The following is an 8,276-nucleotide window of genomic DNA, read 5'->3' on the forward strand; positions in this document are numbered from 1 at the left end:
CCAGTTGCTGACGAGGGAATGACGTCAAGTGCGGCAATACTAACGGCCAGACATTTACGCTTTTGCGCAAGATGGGTCGGGTGGAGCTGAACATTCTCCGACTCGAGCTTTTCGGAGTTTTGAGCCACCTTTTTTGGCGCTCGGTCGCGCCGACGATTACGTCGGCGCAACACAACGGCAACACAGCAACGCGGCCGGTGTTTAGGATAGTGAAGCAGTGGCGATTGTGTTCTGCTTGCTTGGAGGCGATGTTGGGCTTTAAATTAAATCTAACTGGCATTTATTTAGGTGAGAATGACATACCTAATTTTGATGCGTGGCACGTTAAGTTTGTTTGCGCCATTTATGAGTAAAATATACCGAACCTCCCGAGACAAGGTGGATAACAGACGACACCTTTTAAACGGTGGTAAAGGGGCTGCGTGAGAGCACACCTGGTGTCGCCTACCTCATTAAATAAAGGTAAAAAGAATAAATAAATTGTTGGCACGTTCGTTTTTCGCATCAACATGCGAATGCGAGGTTCTGGCGTGTACCCTGAGCGCGACAGTTAATGCGCCTTCCTGTCCTCGTAACCGCGTCGAGTGTAGCCAATCCCCAGGCAGGGCAAAGAACATTAATAGTAGAGACGCCTGGGAGACCTTGCTCCGGAGCACAGACCCTGAGCTCCAGCTCACCGCCGTCCGACTGGCTGAAGAGGCCGCCGGGATACAAGAGCTCCTGGCCAGCATCTGACGCGACTACCCCATGCGGCCGGATCTCTCCTGATCCTCCTCCCTCAACTGAGGGTATGGGACAGGGGAGGTCTGGATGAGGTGGTCTCATTCTGTTGGAAAATAAAGGTTTTTTTCACTCACTCCCCTTCCCTTGAGCCAGAGAGCTTCCAGGCGCTTGAGGGCAGGCCGCCACTAAATTTTAAAGATAGGTTTTGAAAGGTAAAAGATGGCTTAGTAGGTGTGTTGGCGGACGTCAGAAAAAAAAAAGGTGAATCATGCCAAACTCGAGAACTAAGCGGCAAATGCTCATAGGAGGCCCTGCAGCCAATGGCGTCGACCGATTTTCATGACGTCGCGATTGATACAATCCTCTATCATGCTAGCGTGACAGGGAATTAACCTTGCGTGACTTGGGACTAATCGCGACTCCATGAGAATCGGTCGACATGCAGACAACGTAAATACGTCCCGAGTATTACCTCAGGATGTCCGCGTCAGGATGTCAGATATCCTCAGGTTGTCTGTAACTGGTCCTCAAGCAGTTCAACTGGGATCCATTTGTCCATCCGTTGCGCATCTCAGGATCGGGTTTGGGGACGTTTTCAGTACTACTTCAGGATTTGTATGAAGACCTTTTTTTTTCTTGGGAGTGCTGTATTCAAAGCTAATTTAAGCGAAGGTAACCAGAATAAGAAAAAAAAAACGGGTTTACCAAGGGGCGCAGAGAGTAGCTCTCCGGCGTTGAATTCCGCTGTCTGAATGGAAAAGATGAGTGACCCAAAAATCTAAAAGTCGAACCCCATCAGAAGCATGCTATGCATAAGAACAAATGTAGAAAAATATCTCACGATATCTTCTTAATGCATATCATTGTGGTTAAACAATTTCCTTCATTAGATCAACATTGTACACACATCGTTGAATAAACCTCCAGTTTTTAATTCATGAGAGCTGAGTGGGAGAGATAAAGCTGGCTTGATCTCAGCTTGGTTCCACAGTACTCGATTGTAGGACATTTGAGGAATTTTCATCTTGTAGCCGTCCAGTAAAGTACAGACTGAGGACATCCTCATGAGGACATTTAGCCATCGATGCACTCGAAAGGTTCTCAGAATGTCCTGTTAGGGACATTCGTGTTGAACTGTTGTTGTTGTTAGCCTATGAAAAGGTGGCACATACCCACACTGGGGGATCGGCAAGAATCGGGTGACTATTCACCTGTATTCAGGTAATCAAAAAGAAAAGCACGCGGGAAAGCAACACCGGAGGATTCTTCCTCATGAACAGAAAAGGGATGAAAATTTTGACTTCAAAATTTGTAATAATAATAATAATAATAATAATAATAATAATAAAGAGAGGAACTGCATGGAACAGAATTATTAAGCCAAAATGTAATAATTGAGAGGAAAGAAAATTTTGTAACCCTTAGCATGGCAGTCGGTGAGATTCTAGCAGGAAATTTTGAACAGTGGTACAAACAGATCACGGTGGCCGAACACGAATGTGGTGGCACCAAATGATAGCAAGAGCGGGCTGCTTAAATTAAGGCCAAGGGGCCGCAAGGGCTCCTCCAGCAACGTTCTTCTCAAATAGGTGTATCGGCGACAATAGAGCAAAAAATGCTCAATAGATTCAGGCTCACGGCAAAATGCACAAAGGGGAGAGAACGCCAAACCCGACCTGTGTAAATAGAAATTTAGGGGAGGTATACGGCACCGCAGCCTCGTCAGAGATACTCCAAGCTGCCGAGATCGACAAACTTGCCTGTTCCAAAAATATCTGAGGTGCTGATAATCCGCCGATGTTACAAGTGTTGTGTCTTGCGTGCTTAAAAGCGCCCGTCGCTGAAACCTAGACGCTGTAATATAGGCTGTAGCCGGGATGATAGGCAACACGGGGCCACTTAGGGAAGCCTTTGCGAGCGTATCAGAAATCTCATTGACTGTCACACTGCTGTGACCGGGAACCCATACTAAATGAACAAGACTGAAATGCGGAGGAAGCAGGGACAAGAATTTATTGAAAATGGGTCCGTCAACATGCACGGCGAGGGACGAACACAGAGATAAAGAATCGGTAGTTACTGCCACTGCGGTAATAGAGGGGTGTAGCTTGCGCAGGGCAAGTACTACTGCCAGAAACTCTGCTTGAAAAATAGGGGTGAAACCTGGAAGCCGCAGTGAAAAGGACCAGTCTAAATGTGAACAGAATATTCCCACACCTGCCTTTTCATTGCACGGCGACGCGTCGGTTGCTATTACAATATTTGCAGGTAAGGACCTTAGATGATCGTCTGGCAGACCATTTAGAATACAAGGTGGCAAAAGTTTTGCATTTTGGGGGTAAATATCGTCGAAAACAATGTGGACAGCGGGCCCTCTGCATAGAGCCGGAAGGATGTCATAAATTTTCACATCTAAAGGCTCAAGTAATCTTTGCACAAGCACAACGTATACCTGTGGGGTATGAAAACGAGACCAGAGGGCACTAAAAAAGGAGGTCGGCTGGCAACAGAAAATGCTTTGTGAGCGGTGGAAATGAGATTCGTAGATTCTTAGGTAAGTCTGAACAGTTAAAAATTGAAGTCGAGATAAGAGAGGGGTAATGCGGGCTTCAAGGTACAGCACATTGGTAGCCACAAATTTTGGGAGGCCGAGGCACATCAGAAGTGCTTCCCTTTCCAAAAGAACGAGAGGACGAAGTTTGTATGTAGCCGAGCCTGAAAACAACACAGATCCAAATTCCAAAATTGGCGTGACGTAAGTTTTGTAAATCATTAATAGCGTATCTCTTCGCATGCCGTACCGGTGACTGCACAGTCTACGCAACATGCCCACGGCACGAGCCCCCTTCACCGCTACATGGTCAATGTGGGGTCGCCAGGTGAGTTTCTCGTCATAAATGACCCCTGGGTATTTTAGAGATTGAACCTGCGGTATTGGTTGTGAGTGGCAAGCGAGAGAGACCACTACAGGATTCTGTAGACGGAAAACAAGGATGGCGCACTTGCTAACATTTAACTTCAGCTGTAAGCTGCTCAGCCAGTGCTCAAGTGTACTCAGATATGACTGCAACAGTCCATACAGGAAATGTATATCCGGCGCAGCCGCAAAAAACGCAATGTCGTCCGCATAGACGTAAGTGCGTACATGTTGATGGAGAGGGATTGAGCTCAACAGAATATTAAAGAGCAGAGGAGAAAGAACAGCTCCTCGTGGTACACCTCTGGTTTGTTTGTACCTCTCTGAATGGACACCATTATGAACGCAAAAGAATTCCCTATCATAAAGAAATGCAGATATCCAAGCAACTATATAGTCTGGAAACTGAAGAGACTATAGCCTATATATTAGGATGGCGTGTTCTACTTTGTCGTAAGCTTTGGCGACGTCTAGCGTAACCAAAGCCGCGACTTGACGTTGACGACGAGCAAGGAGAATTCTGCTCTCAAGATCAGCATGTGCATTCCATATCGAACACCGTGGCCGGAATCCGAGTTGACACGGGCTGAGTATATTTTTGCTGTCCACGAAGGCTGAAACCCGAATTAGTAACATCAGTTCTATTAATTTTACTACGTTTGATGTTAAAGGAATTGGCCTAAAATTATTCAATTCATAGCCTCCACCCTGATTTTTAAGTGAAGGAATCACCTTGGCCAGCTTCCACTCAGGAGGTATCCAAGCGTGTTTGATGGAGTAGTTTATGAGGTGCAATAAGGAGTCGGGAGACTCCTCATTGCTAATATAGACATTGTTAATATAGAAGGGACGCTACGGTGGAGCAATTGCCGGCAGATAAAGCAAGGCTAACCCCACATGTAGCATTCAACACCTAAACTCAACTCCTCATATAGAATCTTGAGCATCTTTGTAGTGACACCATCAGGGCCAGGAGCAGCCGCTGGTAATCTCTGTACAACTTGGGAAAGCTGCGATAGATTAACTTCTGAGGGATTATTATTTGGCACCACTGATGCAAACAAAATTGGTCGCAAAGGCAGTAGAGACGAAAACCGGTTTTGCATGTCCGTGGCAATTAATTCAACCGCCTGGATAGCTTCTTTAGGTGATACAACTAACGACTTTAAATTACTAGAGGACGTGAGCAGTTTTCTAGACCGCAGAAAGCCGAATAGTGCACGTCGGTTGCCCGACTTAGAAAAATAATCGAAGTGTTCTGAGTCATATTTTTCCTTCGCACAAAAAACTGTGCGTTTAAAGGTGGCTGCAAAAAAATTATAATCACTCCAGTTACTTGGGCATTGGTTATTAAGAAGCTTTTTCCATGCTGCCTTCCTCCGCCTGTAATCTCTTGTACAGTCCGCATTCTACCAGGTAGAAGAATTCCCTTTTGTTGGCCGCACCAGAAACTCCGTCTTTTTACGGCATTCTTCTATAGCCAGATATGCTGTTTGACTGGTGGGCCTCGGCGATGTTAGACACTGACGCAAAGGCAGTGCGCAACGCCGTCTGAAATCTGTCATAATTTATACGTGGCTGCAACTGAGAAGACGCAGGAGTTACACGACATACGATATCAAAATGAATAGGTATATGGTCAATTGAGGTGCCGCAATCAACAGTCGACCAATCCGTTAAGCCAATGCCAGAACTAGTGAACGTGAGACCTAAAACAGATTGAGTCAGTGCGCGAAGATAAGTGGCCGATCCTGAATTTAAGCACATTAGGTTGTGATCAGAAACCCAGTCCCAAAGGCGTTTGCCGCTGTTAGAGATGAGGGGTCTTTAAGTGAGCTGACTCAGCGCCGCAGGTCCCTTCTTCGAGTGACGTTGTCGGACTTGGTTATGAAAGAAGCTGTACGGGGGTTTGTTTACATTATTTACAAGATTTAGGAACCCATTGGAGGGTGATGGGGGAAGGTCGGAGGATCTGAGAAGATCTGAGGATGATCGAGGATTCCTTCCCACGGGAAATTCGCTCGCGCATAGAGCGCCTCGCGCAGAGAGGTTGTGCCGTGCGTGCACAGTGGGTGCCCGGTCACTGCGGCATCGCCGGCAACGAAGAAGCTGACGACCTCGCGACCGCTGCACACCAACTACCTGCCAGCGATCTGCCCCTTGCGCTGGAGGACGTGCGTGCGGCCATTCACGACCATCTCCGAAAGCAGCACCCCGACCCACGCATCGCGGGAGGTGAGCGCATCGACAGTGTCACCGGCTGTCGCGCACTTACACGGTCACAACGTGCAATGATCCTCCGCGCGCGCATTGGCTGCGTGTGGCCCGGGGAACGACGGGTGCGTCACGGAATCGCGACGAGTGATGTGTGTGACGGATGCGGTGCAGTGGAAACACTAGAACATCTGCTCCTTCGCTGCTCCGCGTTCGCCGATGCTCGTCGCGATATGCTCGCGGCCTATAGGGCGCAGGGCATACTACCAGACTCCATCAAGACGCTATTGTGGCCGCAGGGCAGTGCGCGCACTCGTGAGCGAACTTTGGTGAGCCTCTGTGCATTCCTCGAACACACGGGCTTGACGTCCCGTCTGTTCTCCGTCAGGTAGTTACACGCAGTGACCGAACGCTCCGCGAGTTCTACCTTGAACGATTAATAACTGGACGCCCCACTCCAGTTGTAACCTACACAGTGCTGTGCGCGTGTGTGATTTAATTCCTCTAAAATGAACTAATCACGCGCACAACCTGGACACATTTCTTATTGTGTAAATAGTTTGTACATATTACTCCTCCCCCTGTCCTCTCTTCCTGTCCCCTCACCTCTTTCATTTCATTTCTCCATTCTGCCTGCTGTCCTTTATTTCCGCTGCCCCAGCTCAGGTGCTTCAGTATCGATGGCAGATGCCGGGGCTAGCAAAAATCTTTTCCTTCCTTTTTACTATTATTTTTAATAAAACCACTACCACCACCACCACTCGTCGTCCGGTTTTAAAAGGGTCCGGTCCCTAGGGTTCCCCAGGTTCGAGGAGGTCTTCGCCAGGTTGGGCGTGGCCTAACTTGCGCTGTCGTACACACACACACACACACACACACACACACACACACACACACACACACACACACACACACACACACACACACACACACACACACACACACACACACACACACACACACACACACACACACACACACACACACACACACACACACACACACACACACACACACACACACACACACACACACCACTTCACATAGGGACACGCCCCGTCACATGTCTCGTCGGAGAAAGAGAGGGTGCCGCTGGACCATCGCCCCCTCAGAGAGAGCGTTGTCTTCGCGTCCGAACGAGAGTTCTCACGCTGTCAAGCCGGACACGTCTTCCGGGAAGTCCGAATGGGCGAGGTGCCGGTGAGCCGGCACAGTAGAATGCGTGAGCCACCCCTGTTCGAGTTGGCGGTCACTAACTGCCTCCGTAGCAACGTTGTTTACAAACGGCGGCAGAGTCGTCCGTCTCGAATCCAATAACCCAAGCGGGGACAGGCCGTAGGAACCAAGATCCCTATCGCCGTGCAGGGACCCCGGCTGCAGGTGTCCCGGGCAGACTACGCAGCTAACCCAGACGGGCTGTCGCCAGAATCCTTACACCGCATAGATTAGTCCTGAAACCCCACGACACATGGTGAAAATTTAAGTCGCCAGCCACGAGAACTGGGTATTTAGAGTTAGCGATTAACAAGTCCAGAGGTCTAATATCATGTACTCAAGAGGGGAAATAACAATTTGCTATGGAAACTGGAGAGCACCCAGGAAGTACAAAGTCTAATGCCAAAATCTCAGTCAGGAGACATTTGTTGAAAAGATACCTTAGCCCTGTGGCAAAATTTTGAAGAGACTAAAGTTAGTAAACCACCTCCTCTTGACTGGTGATCTAGGTGAAATGAACGGTAATTTTTAAAATGAAAATGTTTGTCGGTTGAAAGCCAGGTTACTTGCAGAATTATGACATCCGGATTAAGCTGGGTAGAAATGCAGAGCAAATCTGTGGAAGCTGAAAGAATAGAGCGACAGTTCCACTGTGGAACTCTCAACGACGCTATGGTTGCGAAAGCCTAGCAGCAGCAACTGCCTGCCCCAAAATGGTATCCTTGGGCTGGGTGCCAAGCTGTTGCTTCTTTGATTTGGGCTGGGTACGTGGAGAAGACGACAAATGAAACATGGGGGACCCGCTGCGCTTGAGAACCCGCGCATCAGGCTCCATCATCTGAATAGCACGTACCCACGGTGGGGGATTGGCCAGGGAACATTGTTGATACAAACGCACACATGGGTAAGGAGTGGAGTAATTGGATAATTTTGTGAAGAAGACGCAAATTTGGATGAAAAAAGGTGAAAAAAAGGAAATAAAAAATCTGTGAATTCACATTTTTGCATATTAATTGACCTGATGCAATTATATACCCGTGAATAAAATCGCACACAACTTTCAAGGCTTATCCCTTGGCGCTTGCGCCAAAGGAGAGTAGGATCGGAATAGATAGAGGGAGCCCCAGTCGATCGAAGGGGATCTCCAAGTATGTTCTACGGAGAGAAGCGAGCCGCCGGCAAAAGAGGAATAAGTGATCTATTGACT

This window comes from Amblyomma americanum, chromosome 3 (genome assembly GCF_052857255.1).
Source record: "Amblyomma americanum isolate KBUSLIRL-KWMA chromosome 3, ASM5285725v1, whole genome shotgun sequence".
Lineage (NCBI taxonomy): Eukaryota > Metazoa > Arthropoda > Arachnida > Ixodida > Ixodidae > Amblyomma > Amblyomma americanum.